A 16206-nucleotide genomic window follows, 5' to 3' on the forward strand; every position below is an offset into this window, starting at 1 on the left:
CTATTCCTAGCATGATATCGGATTCATCTTTGGGGTGTCAAAAGGCAAATGACACAATATTTAAAGTTCTACTATTAAAGTTCTATCTTGCCTCTCTGAGTAAAAAGACAAAGGAAGACAAAGATTTGAATTATTCAGATTGAGATACTTTTGTTCCTCTAACATACATAACACTGAGGCTACTGGTTGTTTCTGTGACTTAAATACACTGGTCAAGTTCGAAAAATGTTAATTGATATTATTGACCCTAAATACAAAGTTTCATCTAATATATTGTATTTTTGGAATTTTACTGGTGACTTTTGATTTGATATAATTTATGTCTCCGTATATATACACACATACTCTGCCCCTGGTGAAATATCTCCCTTATTTTTGGGGGGAGTGAGAGGAAAAGTAAAAATTTTTAAAAATACAATCAATAAACATTTACTGTGCTAAGTGTTGTGGATAAAAATACAAACAAAAACAAAGACACTTCCTACTCTCAAAAAGCTTAAAATCTAATAGGGGAAGGAAACTCACCAAAGGAAGCTGAAATGTGAGTTTTGGATGGTGAGAAGGGACACAATGACTATTCCCAAAGTAGTCCAAAAGTACCTTAGCTTGTAGGATACGTTGACAACAATTGTACTGAGTCCTTTCTTTAAACTCCTCACAGCCCATGGCCATGCTTTCCAATCAAAAGGTCCAATTAGAGGGCCAGAGAGTTTGAATGAGAGGTGAGTATCTGACAAATGAATTTTACAGCTTAACATGATTTCTCAATGATGAGCTTCCCGTGGAGGAAAAGTGTGATGGAGAGTTCCAATGAAATCAAAAAAAGTTTAGCTGGTGGAAAATTAAAGGAAGCAAGCAAATAAAGAAACAAACAACTGTTGAAGACTGACTTATAATTCATACTTATAATCTCACAATACTTAAGTGAAAGAAGTCTGACAAATCCCCTTATCTATGCCTTCCAGCCAAGATTATTCATTACTATCCCAAATTATTATTATTTTAGTATATTATTATTTCAATTTGCATTACTATAGTCACTTGGTATACTATTTTCCTGGTTCTGCTTATTTTCTTCTCTATTAGGTCACATAAACTTTCCCACATCTCTGAATCTTTTTATTCAATTTCCTTATCAAAGTACTAGGTCATATTTTCATAACGATATTTCAGTCATTCCTAAACTGATAGACATGTAAAATATCCCTATGTGATTGCTATTACAATTACTCTTGCTATGGATAGTCTGTTCTGTACAGATTTTTCTTTCTCTATTTCCCTTTCTTGGTTGCTGTGCCAAACAGTGGTTATTCTGGATCAAATGGGGAGGACATTTTAGTCAGATCATGATTTTCTTATAAGTTGTGGCTACAAAGGAAGAAAACAGTAAATGGTGATTTGAACTCAGGTACTGTATTGCTAAATCCATAATTTCCTTCTCAGAATTTCTTCCTTTAGCTAAGTTTATATTTTAACTCCCATCTCACAATTATGATTCATATTAATATCACATAACCCCAGTAACTTTTATTGGAAAACTTATTTCATGAGAAATAATTTGCATATTTTTATTATCAAATCTCCTGTTTAAAAAAATAAATTATCCCAAGAATTATACAGTAGAAATATTTTGGATTCTGCCTCATTCAACTATTTTTTTTAAATTGCTCATAATATTTGTTGTCTTTAAAGCTGGAAAACCTATAAAAACTTGATATAGGCATTTATTCTATGCCTTCCTCTACATTATAACTTCCTCTCTCATCATCATTGAATTTACATTCAATTTCTAAGCATATCCTACTTTAACAGAAATTTGATAACATTAATTACCTAAAAACAATGTCCTTGGGAGCCCTTTTTTTCCTCCACTTTTTAAAATCACTTAGAAGGAAGGGTAAATAGACTCTCTTCCACAATACTTTGTTACTGTAATCCCTCAAATAACTTACCCATTTTGAGTGTAATCCATTTTAACTGTCATTTTTTTAAAGCAGAATTGCTATCCAAACTCAGGGTTGGTCATTCTATCATCTTCAATATTTTAGAATGGAGCTCATTCAGTCTTCTAAACCCCAGCTCCTTTACATTTATTATCCACAAAGAATAAAATGTTTAAGTTAATGATCAGTTAACTCCATCATTTACTAGTCTACCTCAATGCAAACTGACTGGTTTACATTATTGGATGCGAATTACTTATTCATATCCATAGACTGACATTTCTACACTTTATAATTCACATATTGAGGTGCTTTACCTCCTCTGGATTGAAAGACTGATACAGTCTCAGATTTGGAAGACACATTGGTAGTCATTTAGTTCACCCAGACTGTAGAACAATATATCATATACAGCTAATTGATGATCTTCCCAAACTTTGCTTGATGACCTTCAAGAAATGGGAACTCACCAGTCTTTCCAATTTGAATACAGTTATCCCTTCCACATCATAACTTTCCCCATCACTGTTCAGCATATAGAGGGTCAGCATAAGAAATTAAAGGAGAATTTTTGAGAGTTTTGTGAAAGCTGCAGATGACATGCAAAGGACAACAGAAAATACAAAAAAAAAAGTTATTGTATAATATCAACAGATTTTATCTTTTAATACTATAATAATTCAGGTTTCTTCTCTGGTAAAAAAGGGAGGGCCAAAAATTTTTACACAGGTTTTTCAGGTGGCAGGTCTCCACATTGCTAATCCCCAAAACATGGAAAGGATAGCTGGATTTTAATCACTAACAAATTGTTGTTTTTCTCCTGTCATTTAAATGTGCTTTTTTCACCTTTCACCCATTCTTCCTGCTCCTACTCATCATGTTCTCAAGAAGAGATCTAATTCTTCTTTGAAACAAAAATCTTTCACGTGTGAAAAAAAAAGTTAACATATTTCCCTGAGACTTCTCTTCTCTAAATTATATGTGTAAACTTCTTTCAACTGACTCCATAGGGTTTCTACTTAAGATCATCACTATCTTGGATGCCCTCCTCTGGACAATCACCATCTGTTCAATAACCTCCGTAAGTTATGGATCCTAGAACATAATGTAGAACTCAAGATGTGTTAGTAGAGGGGAACAATACATTGGGACTATCACTTCCTCATTTCCTTATTCTTGTAGCAAGTCTCTTTGTTATTTTATTTGTTTTATTGTTTTTTTTTGCATGTAGTATTTTGTCCATTTTTTAAAATTTTTAGTTTTCAGCACTCACTTCCACAAGATTTTCAGTTCAAAATTTTCTCCCCAACTCACCCGTCCTGCAATTCCAAGACAGCCTGCTTTCTGAATACCCTTTCCCTGAATCTGTCCTCCATTTCATCCCCTCCTTCTTTTATCCCCTTCTTCTTCCATTTTCCTGTAGGGAAGAATAGATTTCTATGTCCCATTGCCTGTATATCTTATTTCCCAGTTGCATGTAAAAAGAATTTTTAACATTTGTTTTTAAAACTTTGGGTTCCCAATTTTCTCCTTTCCTCTTTCCCCATCCACCCTCATTGAGAAAGCAAGAAACTTGATAGAGGTTATGCTTGTATAGTCATGCAATAGTGAATCTTTTAATAGAGTTCACAATTACATAAACTCTTTGGGTGTCATTTGGTATTACTGGTATATTGAAATTTATGTAAAATAATGTCCTTAGTTATGTTTTCCCCCCAGAACAAAATGATGTCTAGTGACTTCTTCATCACCTGTTACTTGAAAGTTATTTTCTTTATATTCAAATATAGCACTTTATATTATGTCCAAATGAATTTCATTGCTGTGATGCCTTTGTAACCCAGTTTTCACATCTGATGAGACCCCTTGGGATTCTGTTGCTTTTATCTTCTATGTCACATTCCTCTCCCTTCTTTATATCATTTGCAAAATTTGTGAGCATATCATCTATGTATTTATTCAAGTAACTGATAAAAAAATGTTAAGCAAGAGAAAGCTAAACTCAGATCTTTAGTGTATGTCATTTGATACCTAATGTCAGGTTGATATTTGGTCATCACCAGCTACTCCTTGAGTCTGATTATTCATACAGTTCTAAATTCAAAAAACTGTGATAATATAATTCATATTTCTCCATCTTCAAGGCAAGAATATTATGATACCTATTTAATAAAATATTTTCTAAAATTTGGGTAAACTGCATCTTTAGCATTCCATTCATTAATTGTCTTAGTAAGCCAGTTCAAAAAGAAAATGAGGGTACTTTGATAAGGCTTGATCTTGATGAATAACTATCACCTCTTTGTAAGGATCATTTTCCTTTTTAAGTGTTCACCAAGTGGTACAAGCAAGATGGTTCCCTGAGCCAGAGATAGACTGCTCAGGTCTCATATTAATACTTCAGCAAACCCCTGACATTTTTACCAGACTAAAGAACATATAAAAACTCCCATAATAGGGGGGTAGAATCAAGATGGAGTGAAGTCATATTTTTGTCAAGCTCTCCCAATACATCCTTTCTACAACAACCTTAAAAAAGAGTGAATATTTTTTCCAAGTAAGGACAAAGTAGTAAGACAGAAAGAGGGTCTGCAGATACCAGGACATGGCCAGGAGACCAATGCACTGGCTGTAGGCTATAATAGCTGTGTCACCAGGAACAGTAGAGTGGCAAGAGATAATTATAGGATTTAACACCTAGTTAGAAAGAGATCCAAGGAGATCCCAATAATAACACTGGCATCAGGAATGGGTGGAATTTGGAGGTCTGCAATTTATTCCCAGTTCTGGGCTGCTATTCCAGGGTGACGAGAAAGAGTTTTGGTTGCAAGAGAACAAGGGAACTACCAGAGTATGGACCAGAGTGTAGACCAGCAGGGCAGAGAGCAGATCTCTCTCTATCAATCACAGTATCTGGCTTCTGGCTACTTTTTTCTTTCTTTCTTTTTGGCTGCTGAGTGCTTGTTCTTTGATATTCTCAAGGCCTAGTCAGTACTGAAACCTACAAACTTTTGGTTCTCCCTCAGTCATCTGATCTAAGACAAAATCTGGTCACTGGCCTCCTGGTGTGACAAAGAGAAATAAAGATGGAGAGACAAAAGTGAGTTAGAAAGATAGATAGATAGATAGATATCTTTATATAAATAGATATGAATCTCTAAATAAATAACCAGACATAAGGAAAGATCCATAGTCAGCCAGCCAGCTAACCAGACATACAGACAGGAAAGATAGAAAAAGGAAAAAAAGGAAAAAAAGGAAGTGAAGAAAGGAAGGAAAGAAAGAAGGAAGGAACAAAGAAACAGGATTCTTGTAGACAGAATTCGAATTCAGATCTAGTTTATTCCAAATCCATTGTTCTATTCAAAATGTCACCTTGCCTCCTGGTACAATCATTTAATACATGTTAATTATGTATGGGGGAAATGGTAAGGAAAATCTATGCCCAAGTTTACCACAAAGATGTAATGACTCAAACCCTTAATCCACTGGCACCACTATTGAGAATCTAAATGCTATTGCCCACTCTACATCCTCCATGTATTTTTCCTTAAGTGAGAACATTACATGATTGACAAGATCATGAGGTTTTGAGCTAGAAAAGACTAAAGAAGGTACTTAATATGTAATTCCTTTCTTGTCCTCAACAACTTGGCTCAGAGAAGTACAAATTGAGGCTTAGAGAAAGAAATTAATTACCCAAGTTCCTATAGGTAACCAGGATAGTTGGACTTTGCAATATTTTCCAAAACTTAATTTAGTTAATTGTTCTTCCCACAACAAATTACTATACCAGAGCACTACAATGTGCTGTGATTTCCACAGTCTATGGGGACAGGCAAGCTGAGTGCTTTATTCAACAGACACATCCAGCAAAAAGAAGAGGTTGGTCAGAAGTAAAGCAAGTTCTCCTCTCAAAAATAAACTTATCTATTCATTTGTAGCATAGAAATTTATAATAATAAACAAAGATGCAGTGTTTCATCTTTTAGAGAGTGGTTTGCTCTCTGCAACCCAATAAAGACTCAAGTACAGGTCCGTGAGGCAATAAGTAAAGAATAATATAATGACTTCGCCAAAATAACAATACAGAGTTTCAGAGCTGAGAGGGAAGTCACACTCCCCAAACTAAATGCATGCCTGTATCTACTGAAACTCACTGCCTTATTGTTGTATGTTGAGAGGATTAGACGATAGCAGGAGGGTGCAACTCATTAAAATGTGGAAAGTAGCCTAGGAGATGTGCGGTCCCCATAGGGTAGAGCTAAAGAGAGATGCATTCTACTCAAAGACCTGTCAGTGCTTTGAACTCAAAGAGCACCTAGGGTGAGCATCTTAGTGGGTCACTTTTGCATAGTTATGATGTGCTATGGGGAAGCCATAGTTCTCAATGGAGAGGCAGAATAGTGCAGTTGGAAGTGTGGGTATCCAGAGCTTAGAGAGAGAATGGTGGACTTAAATCTCAACCCTGTCACTTCCATGTGGGGTCAGGTTGAACAAACCACTTGTTTTAGCTTCATTTCCTTTATCTTTAAAATGTACAATGAGAATATCTATTATACTTATGTAACAGAGCTCTAAAGATCAAATGTTACATAAAGATATACCATTTTGTGAATTGTAAAGTAATATCAAAATGGCATTTATCATATCAACATATTATTTTTAAAAATATACAAATCAAAGACAGCTGAACACAACTTTTGGTTTCATCTCTAATAAAGGTAAGCAAGAGCTATTTCATTGATTTGTGTTTAGCTCCTGTCTCTTTGGGTGCATAATGTTGGGCCACAAAGGAAACATTGGTGTAGAGAATTTGACTTCGGCACAGAAGCTATCACCTCTTGTCCAATTGTGAAAAGTTACTCAAGCACCTCTAGATCAATGCCTCTATATGGGAAAGACCAAAGAATTTTCATAATTTTTTGAGAAAAGATATTTTCACTTATAATAAATTAACTTCAGGACTCCATCAGTAGATAAATTAGCTACTTAATTCATTGATTTATTTCCTATTTATTTAAAGCAGTTGTACACATTGTTACTTTAGGCCTGTGACATTTGGTTTGTAAAAGCTTATATGAGAATCCCTGTTTGTCAGACTACCTCACAGTCGTCATTTCTTCTGCTAAGATTTGGTTACATGCAAATACTACAGTTTGTCCCATTATCTCATTATCTTGCAATTGTCTCATTATCTTACATTTGGTTTCTTTTAGCTGTTTATTTTATTTTGTTACCATAGTATATAAATTGAAATATCCAGCTATACAAGTGATAAGATCACCTCAAAGTCCTTCAGGTGACTCTTCTGTCATGGTAAATACAGGAAGAGTTTTTAGGAAACATTCAAACCAAGTGATGAAAAAAGACTCCATACTTATCTAGACAATCAATGAAACTTTTTTTTCTCTTACCCTACTTTGTTTTCCTGCTCCCATTCTTTCACTCAAACACATATATGTAGTATGTACATATATATGTAAATATATACGTGTGTTGTGTGTACATTATAAGTCATTATATGCATGCCATGCATATGTACATTTGTTGTTGTACCTTTTCCACATATATGTTCATTTTGTATATAATAATATATACACACATATATAATATTATATAATAAAAATACATATTACTTTTGTAGTTTCTGATATCAGTTGCTAATATATTTTGAAAAAGATCATACCAAAATTGAGAAATTATATATGCATATATTTACATTTATATTTCTATAATATAAGCAGGACTCACATATAGTATTATATATAATGGACATGCATGAAAATTGTACATATATGCATATATGAGACATATGTGCATATATGTGTGTGTATACACACCCATTTTTCTGTAGAGTCACATATATCATACATATGTGCAAAAGATAGAATCTAGAAAATATTTGTATCAGGCAGTTGTTATGAAAACATTCCATGGTCTCATAATGTGAGCAAATCTTAGAATGAATCAAGGGCTATGTCAAACTAAGATTTACAAGAAGAGACTGCTTTACCTATACTGGAGGAGGGAGAGAGATCAAAGGAAAAAAAATATTGTTCAAGCTAGATGGAACCAAGTGATAGCTTATAACAAAAGGCAGAAATGGTCATTCTTCATTTTGAATGTCTTTTCTCTCCCAAAGGAAATTTCCTTTGGATCAGAAATGATAGAAGACATTGGCTAATAGGCAAAAGAACTGAAATATCTTTCATGAACTCAGAAGTTTTAGTAAAGATGAATGACATCCTTGAGATATTAAAAAAATAGGTTGTTGGATTTTCTGAGCTCTTGTCAGTTACGTTAAAGAATCCCTGGTTCAAGAAGAACAGAATCTGTCTTTGGCTTTGTTATCAATTTTTTAAAGTAAGTGAATGCAGTTTTCAAAGTATACATCATTGAAATTGGATTGGAATTCTGGTGAAAATTCAGGCAGATATTATCAAAGAAAGAGTTGGTGAATTTTTAAAGAGAGCAGCTATCAAAAAGAATTGCCATCATGTTGTCAAGATCAGTTTGCATCAAATGATAGAATAAAAGGATGAAATTTACACATTGTGCCTTCATTTTGCCAAGAGACTTGATAGTATCTTCCATTAAATTATTATTGAAAATATGAAGAAATATCAAGTTTAAAAAAACAAATTTCACACTACTAAATAAGAAAATGACAAAGCTGTGACGTGGATGAGAAGCAACCACCACATTCAATAATTAAGTTTAAAAATTGTAAAAATATATATCTTAATAGGATAGAGCATTGTGATGCATTGTATAACATGAAATTTTCTAGAGAAAAATATGAGGTCTTACGTATTTGTTAAAATTAATGAACTTTTGAAGCATACATTCTAGGGAGCTGGCATAGATTGGTTTGTATGGAAAATATCTGTATGGATTGAAGCTTACTATGAGTCAACAAAAAAAAAAAGGTTTTGTAGATATCCTGAAAGAAGCATACTATTCAAGAGGTGATTTTCCATCTATATTTGCCTGAGCTAGATCACACCTTGAATACTGTGTTCAAGTTGACTGTGATTCCTTATTGCATTAGAAGTGTAATGGTAAGACATATGATTAAAAAACAAGGGAAGAATAATAATGTGATTTCATCTAGAGACAGAGAAGTCCACCCAGCCTGATAGAGATCATGTTCATGTCAGGGATAATTTTTTAAGTGCAGCAAGAATGTAAATATTGTTGGCTTCCTCTTGCCTAACCTATCAGGACTCTTCCTATTCCCTTGGAAAACTCCCTCATTATCCAAAACTCTAGTCCTGTCCCTTGACTTTCCCTATTCATCACATTAGTTTATTCATTTGGACTATTCCTTCTTCAAGAATCCTTCAGACACTTGCTTCAGTTTAGTTGTAAACTCCATTTTTTTTCAGGCAGAAATTAATTGGAAACTGTCCCATTGGAAATGATATAATCATAAATTCAAATTAGCATAATATGTGAGTACCTCTAAAGTTTGTTTTGAAGAAGACAATTCTTTAACACAATTAAAACAATTCTTTAACATAAATTTGAAGAAGTATTTTGTGAGGGAGACATTTTGAAAAGAAAGTTTCCCCCAGCCCCTGAAAATATATTATAAATGAAATCTAGTCTACCTACCCCAAAAATAAATACATGAGGAAATGCCAGACAGCATTGATTATAAAATACATGTGACATACAGACAATGAGTGCTTTAGGAAATTAAAGAAAAGGAAGATTGCTATTATTTGGGGTGATCAGTGAAAGATACCCCAAGGATGTAGCAAATGGAATAGAACCTTGAAGGAATGGCAGGATTTGAGTAAATAGAGAACACTGGGAAATACCTCCAGACAAGAATAACAACACAAATGGTAAGAAGATGATTCACTCATGTCTCATAAGACTGGGAAAATTATGTTTAGTTTATCACCCATTCGTGTTTAAAGCATATGTTTCCCACTCCTAGGAAGTTAAATCATATATAAATAATGGTTATCTACGGAATAATATTCCTTATGTTTTGTTTTTGTTTTTTGTTTTTTTTTGTTTGTTTGTTTAGAATTGACCTCCTTTACAATTTGTATTACATGTCAGTTCCACAGTTTAGTCCAATTTTTTTTTTGAATCATAGGTTCAAAGAATTAGAGGGTAAAATAATTTAATACAACAGAATATTCAAAGTAAGAATTTAGAATGTGAATTAAAACATAGACTCAATGATTTTTGAGCTTCAAATATTTTGAGCAAAGATCTTAGACTGTTGGAAAAGGGAAGGAATTTAGAAAAGAGAAAACATGTCACATGGACTATGATGACTTCTTGACAGTGGCTATGAGAGAGAGGTTTTGAATAAGTGAGGCTGAGATTGCATTCCAATAACATTACTGCTTTCATGATTTAAATTATTTTCCCCTAAGCACAGGTGACAGAACAGTTATGTTAACACAGATGTTGTTTTGCCTTGGCAGCAACCTTGTACATTCAAGACGTCAGGAGCTCCCAGGCCAAAGTGCCAGTTACTCAGAAGGTTATCATTCCCAAAATAGCTCCTTAGAGAAAATGATCACTACCAATTGGAAAATGCAAATGAAATCACTAAGAAAATTCAATCCAAAATGATACTTGTTAGAAGACATTTTTTGAATGAGTTTCTCTGACATTATAGATTAAATTGACTTTTTTATCAGAGAAAAATATTCCATATTTTAAATATTGTTCAACATGTATTTAAGTATTATTCAATATGCAATTTATCTATGTATGCAGAATTTATTTTGTCATGAATGTAAGGAATGTGTTTATTGGAGGTGTAAGTGCGGATGAGTGAGTGAGTATAGGTGTGAGTATAATCTGGTGCTTTAATATAGAACCTTGGGTGGAATCTCTTCATGTTGAAAACCCAGAAACCTGAATCTCCTGAATTGTGATGACTAAGAGCACATGTTAGAAAGATATTCTCTGAAGCATATGTAGACACTGAACAACCGGTTGCAGCTATCTAACTTCTGGTTGAGGAGGATGCTATTTTATTGACTGGGGAGCCAATGCGAAAGGTTTATTATTTTCACCTACTGTCTCTTTGTCTTCTCTTTTGGGAGATCTCAGAGACTTCTTCACTCATTCTGTCTTGTGAAGCTAGTTTATGATCTAACCTGGAGAATTTCAAAAGGTCAAGACAGAAAGACAAAGGAATAAGGAAATTGGAGCCTAAGGAAAATGTTTCAGTGAGTGTAGCATTCAATAAAGTAAGAATAATGATCCACCCTTAGGAGAGACAGCTGAGCTATTTCGCTGAGTTGTCAATGGGGCAAAGCTAACATCTATGAGATTATGACTGAATACCTCTATATCTGAACTGATTCCAAATCTGATAGCCCAGAAACAAGCAAAACTTATTGCCAGAGGATATCTAGGCAACCATGACACTCTCCCAGTGTGTAAGAAGGGTAAAGAAATTGCTTGGATTGATATGGGAGGGCCCAGAAATTCGCCTCTAAAGTTTGTTCCTTACTCCTTGGGGCATCAGTGATGAATTGGTGACAACACTCAAACTGGTCTCCACCTCTTGAATTTCTGTTGTTTGCTCTTCTCATAATTTGAAACTCGCAAGGTCAAAGATATCACTCCATTTATCAAACTAATGAACAGAGGTATAACTAAAATTTTCTAAAGGCAAATGAAGGAAAGAAGTTGTAACTAAAACTTACAGGACTTTGTGAATATTTCCATAGCCAATCAAAAAGCCTCCTCTTGAAGAAGTGGATAGTCAACTACAACCAGTTAGAGAAAGTCTACATCTAATCCACTGTCTGTATCTCCAAGTCACTTAACTTATGCATCATCCTGGTTCTCCCAGAAGATAACTTCCCAGGTTATACATGCAGAGATATACACAAACACATAATAAATTTTGACTATACAATTATCAGCAAGGTGTTGTCTTTGCTTTCCAGATTTGCCATAGCTTTCCTCCCATAGAGCTAATGTCTTTAAATTTCATAGTTGCAATCACTGTCTGTAGTTATCTTTAAGCACAAGAATATAAAATCTGACATTGTTCCCAGTTCTTCTCCCTCCATTTGCCAGTTAGTATTGGGACCAGTTGCCAAAATCTTAGTGTTTATTTTTTATATTAAATATCAAGCCAGCATTTACACTCCTCTCTTTCACCCTCATCAAGAAGCTTCTTAATTCCTCTTCACTTTCTGTCATCAGAATAGAATCATCTGAATATTTGGGATTGTTGATATTTCTCCCAGTAACCTTAATTCTGGCTTTTGATTCTTCCAGCCTAGCATTTCACCCGATGTATTAGGTATATGTTAGATAAATAAGGTGATAATGTGTGGCCTTGTCATACTCCTTTTCCAATCTTAATCTAAGCAGTGGTTCCATGTTTGGTTCTAACTGTTACATTTTGGCCTTCATACACATTTTGCAGGAGACAAGTAAGATGATCTGGTACTCCTATCTTTTTGAAGGCCTTAGTGTAGTCAGTGAAGTCTAAGTGAACATTTTTTTATGGAACTCTTTTTATTTCTCCATAATTCAGTGAAAAACCAGCCTGCTTTTCTGGTAATTCTTGGTTCACATATTGCTGAAGCCTAGCTTGCAGAATCTTAAGCATAATCTAGCTGGCATGTGAAATTGCAGTTGCTGGTTAATTTTAACATTCCTTGGCCTTGCCCTTGTTTAGCATTGGGACATAAACTGAACTTCTCCAGTATAACAGCAGCTGATAATTTATCCAAACTTGCAGGCATTTTGAGTGAAATACTTTAACAGCATCATCTTTCAGGATTTTAAATAGCTTGGCTGCAATTCCTTCACCTCCACTAGCCTTACTGTTTGCTTCATTCTCCAGCATTTCTGGCTCTAGACCAGTAATCACATCATGATTATAGGTGATGTTCAGATCTTTTTGGTATAGTTCTTTTGTATATTCCTACCACCTCTTCTTAACCTCTTCTGCTTCTATGTCCCTACAATTTTTTTCTTTTATCATGCTTATTTTTGCTTGAAACTTTCCTTTCATATCTCCAATTTTCTTGGAGAGTTCTTGTATTTCCCATGTTATTCCTTTCTTCTATTTCTTTGCATTGCTCATTTAAGAAAAAAAAACTTTCTCAATTCTCTGATATTCTCTGGAATTTCGCATTCATCTGGGTATATCTTTCTTTTTCTCCTTTGCCTTTTGCTTTCTCTCTTTTCACAGTTATTTCTAAAGCCTCATCAGAAAGCCATTTTGCTTTCTTGATCTTCTTTTTCTTTGCCTTTAATGAAATAAATGAAAATGTGTTTAAGAAAACAAAAAGTCTTCCCTCTTAAAATAAAATGGAAAACAATTACCTAAATAATACAAAAAATGACATGTTTTCAATACACTTAAATTACAAATTATTAAGATATTCTACTTTAAGATATCCAGCAATTATATTAAAGTTTTACCATATATTCATATAAAGGATTGAGATTTTTAAGTGAGAGTCAAGATCAACTAACAATAACATTTTTACTTCATTGTAGCATAGAAACTCATGAATTAACTAAATAATTTAAAGTTTTTTTGTATTGAATTTTTGTCTTTTCTAAGTTGGACTGAATTGGATAACATTGAACTTCCCTTGTTTCACATGCTGACTCCATGTGGCCAATAGGGAAGTTTGATAATTTAGTCCTTTATATATTTTTTGGAAGAAGTCACTGTACATCTTTTCTCTTATTGTTTAAAATAGTGAGAATGAACAAATTATTATAGCAATTTGACACAGCCCAGTTTTCCAAAAGAAGATTATTTCAATTTCTAAAATGATTAAGTTGAAACTTAAGTTTTGAACAAATAATTCTATGTAAAGTGCAGGAAGATCAGATGTGGGTGATGAATGCTCTATTTAATGAGTGCTTAGCTAATTCTTTTTCATTTCTAAAATATAATTTGGTATAAATTTAGAGATTAAAGTTCATGTGGTCTTCTCCAGTGAAATACGTAAAAAAATAAAATTCAAATGCACAGAATACATTACTTGTGTTCACGGACATTTCTTGAAAGATTAATTCCATTATTTATCTATCAAGTCTATAGTTGCCTACTAGAGAGGGATGCCATTATTCTGGTCCATTTGGCTCACAATTTCAGAGTCATTTTGAGCTTCTTACCATTTCTTACCCCCATATCTAACTTCTTGTCAAGGAGAGTCAATTTTGGTTTTGTAACATTTATTTTTTTTTAGTCAATTGGGGTTAAGTGACTTGCCCAGGGTGTAACATTTATTGAATGCTCTGCCTTCTCTCTTCTGACAATGCCATGACTCTAATCCATCCTCCCATCACCCAATGTCTAGGTTTTTGTAATACCTTGCTCATTTATCTGCCTGACTCAACTAACTCCCATGCCAATCCATCCTACATTCATTCACTAAATCTTTTCTTTTTTTTCTGTAAGTACAGGTCTGATTATGTCAACCTCCTTCCCCTATGTACACACTCAATGAATTCCATTGACTCCCTATTGCCTCCAGAATCAAATACAAAATGCTCTATTTGCCATTCAAAGCCTTTCATAGCATAGTTCCTTTCTAATATTTACAGTGTTCTTACACCATACTCCCTATCCTTAACAAATTGATCAAGTTTTACTGACCTCTTCACTACTCCACAACCAAGACACATAACTTCTTGACTATGGGCATTTTCTCTGTTGGAATCTCATGTTGTAATGTTTTCTCTCCACTGCACTGTGTTCTTAATCAAATCCATTGCTTCCTTTAAGTCCCAACAAAAATACAACTTTTTTACTGAAAGCCTTCCCCAATATTTAATTTTAATATCTTTCCTCTGTTAATTATCTCCTATTTTTCATATAGCTGCCTTTGCATGTACTTATTTGCCTGTTGGATCTTTGATTAAATTGATAGCTTCTTGAGAGCAGGAACTACCTTTTACCTCTATTTTTTTTTTATCTGCACTGTTTAGTACAGTGGCTGGTATATAGTAGGCAGTTAATAAATGTTTATTGATTCATTTACTGAATAAGGTTATCCTCTTTTCCCAAGCCTTTCAATCACCATTTTATTTATGATATATTAATTTTAAATTTTGAATCAAAATTTATCAATTAATAAAATTTTATAATTTTATATTTATAATTAATAAAATTAATTAAATTTTGATTAAGTTGTTTTCTCCTGGATATGAAACCCAATTTACATCAATTAAGCTTGATATTCAAATTCTTTACTTTCCTAGTCATGTTCATCAATTAGCCTCCATATGTTAAGTGTCCTTCTAGAAATATGGTGGTCAGAAACGCAAAACTTAACAGAAAAAGTCAAGACCAGTATAAAGTACAAAGACTGTTTACTCACAGAACAGAGAATAGTCCAGAAGAGTAGTAAACACACCACTCCTTAGATCATACTACCTTGAAAAATTATAAACTTATAGATATCAATAATTAGCTCTGAAAGCAATAACACAAATAACTGAAGTTTGGGACATTGACCTCTCCATCTTGGAAGCATAGCCCCACTTTAGCATATAGTTAAAAGTCAGGAAATCAGGTAGAAAATGAGCATCTCAGGATAAAGCAATATTTCCTCACTGTCTTTTGTGGTCCCAAAGACCTCATTCATATTTATGTGACCTCCCACCATTACTAAAACAGAATTGTGGGGACACTTCTTTGAATGAGGCGTCTGCCTATGATGATTCTGTGCATTTTTGGTTTGATTACCATTCTATTGATATTTGGTTCTTCTGTTAAAAGCATCAATATCATCCTGAAGCTGCCATCAACCGCAGGAAATTCAAAGCCTTTTCCACTTACTGCTCCTACATGATAGCTGTGACTTTATTCTTATGATTGGACACAATGGCTTGTTTTAGATCCAAATCAGGTGATTCAGCATGAATAGAGAACATGCTTCTCTTTTCTTCATAATTCTGACTCCTATATTTAACCCCATGATACTAGGTGGAACACAGATGATATTGCTATACTGAAAAAATACCCAAAAGAATAGGGGAAGGAAAAATAGTTAGGCTCCAAAAATCTGTTCGTTATTGCAAAAATGTATAAAGGAAAATAAAAAGCCCTCACCAATGATTTGGCCCAGTACATATTCAAAATACATCTCTATTGTTACATAAATAAGAAGTGGAAATCCAATGTCTGCTTGAAAACTCCCCAAACAAATGGAACCTAATAAATGTTTGAGACTGTATCAAAATATTGAATGATTTCAATATTAACAAACATTTTCCCTTCTTACATTAAGCC

This window comes from Vombatus ursinus, unplaced genomic scaffold (assembly GCF_900497805.2).
Source record: "Vombatus ursinus unplaced genomic scaffold, bare-nosed wombat genome assembly UNPS02014291.1, whole genome shotgun sequence".
In the NCBI taxonomy this organism is placed as follows: Eukaryota; Metazoa; Chordata; class Mammalia; order Diprotodontia; family Vombatidae; genus Vombatus; species Vombatus ursinus.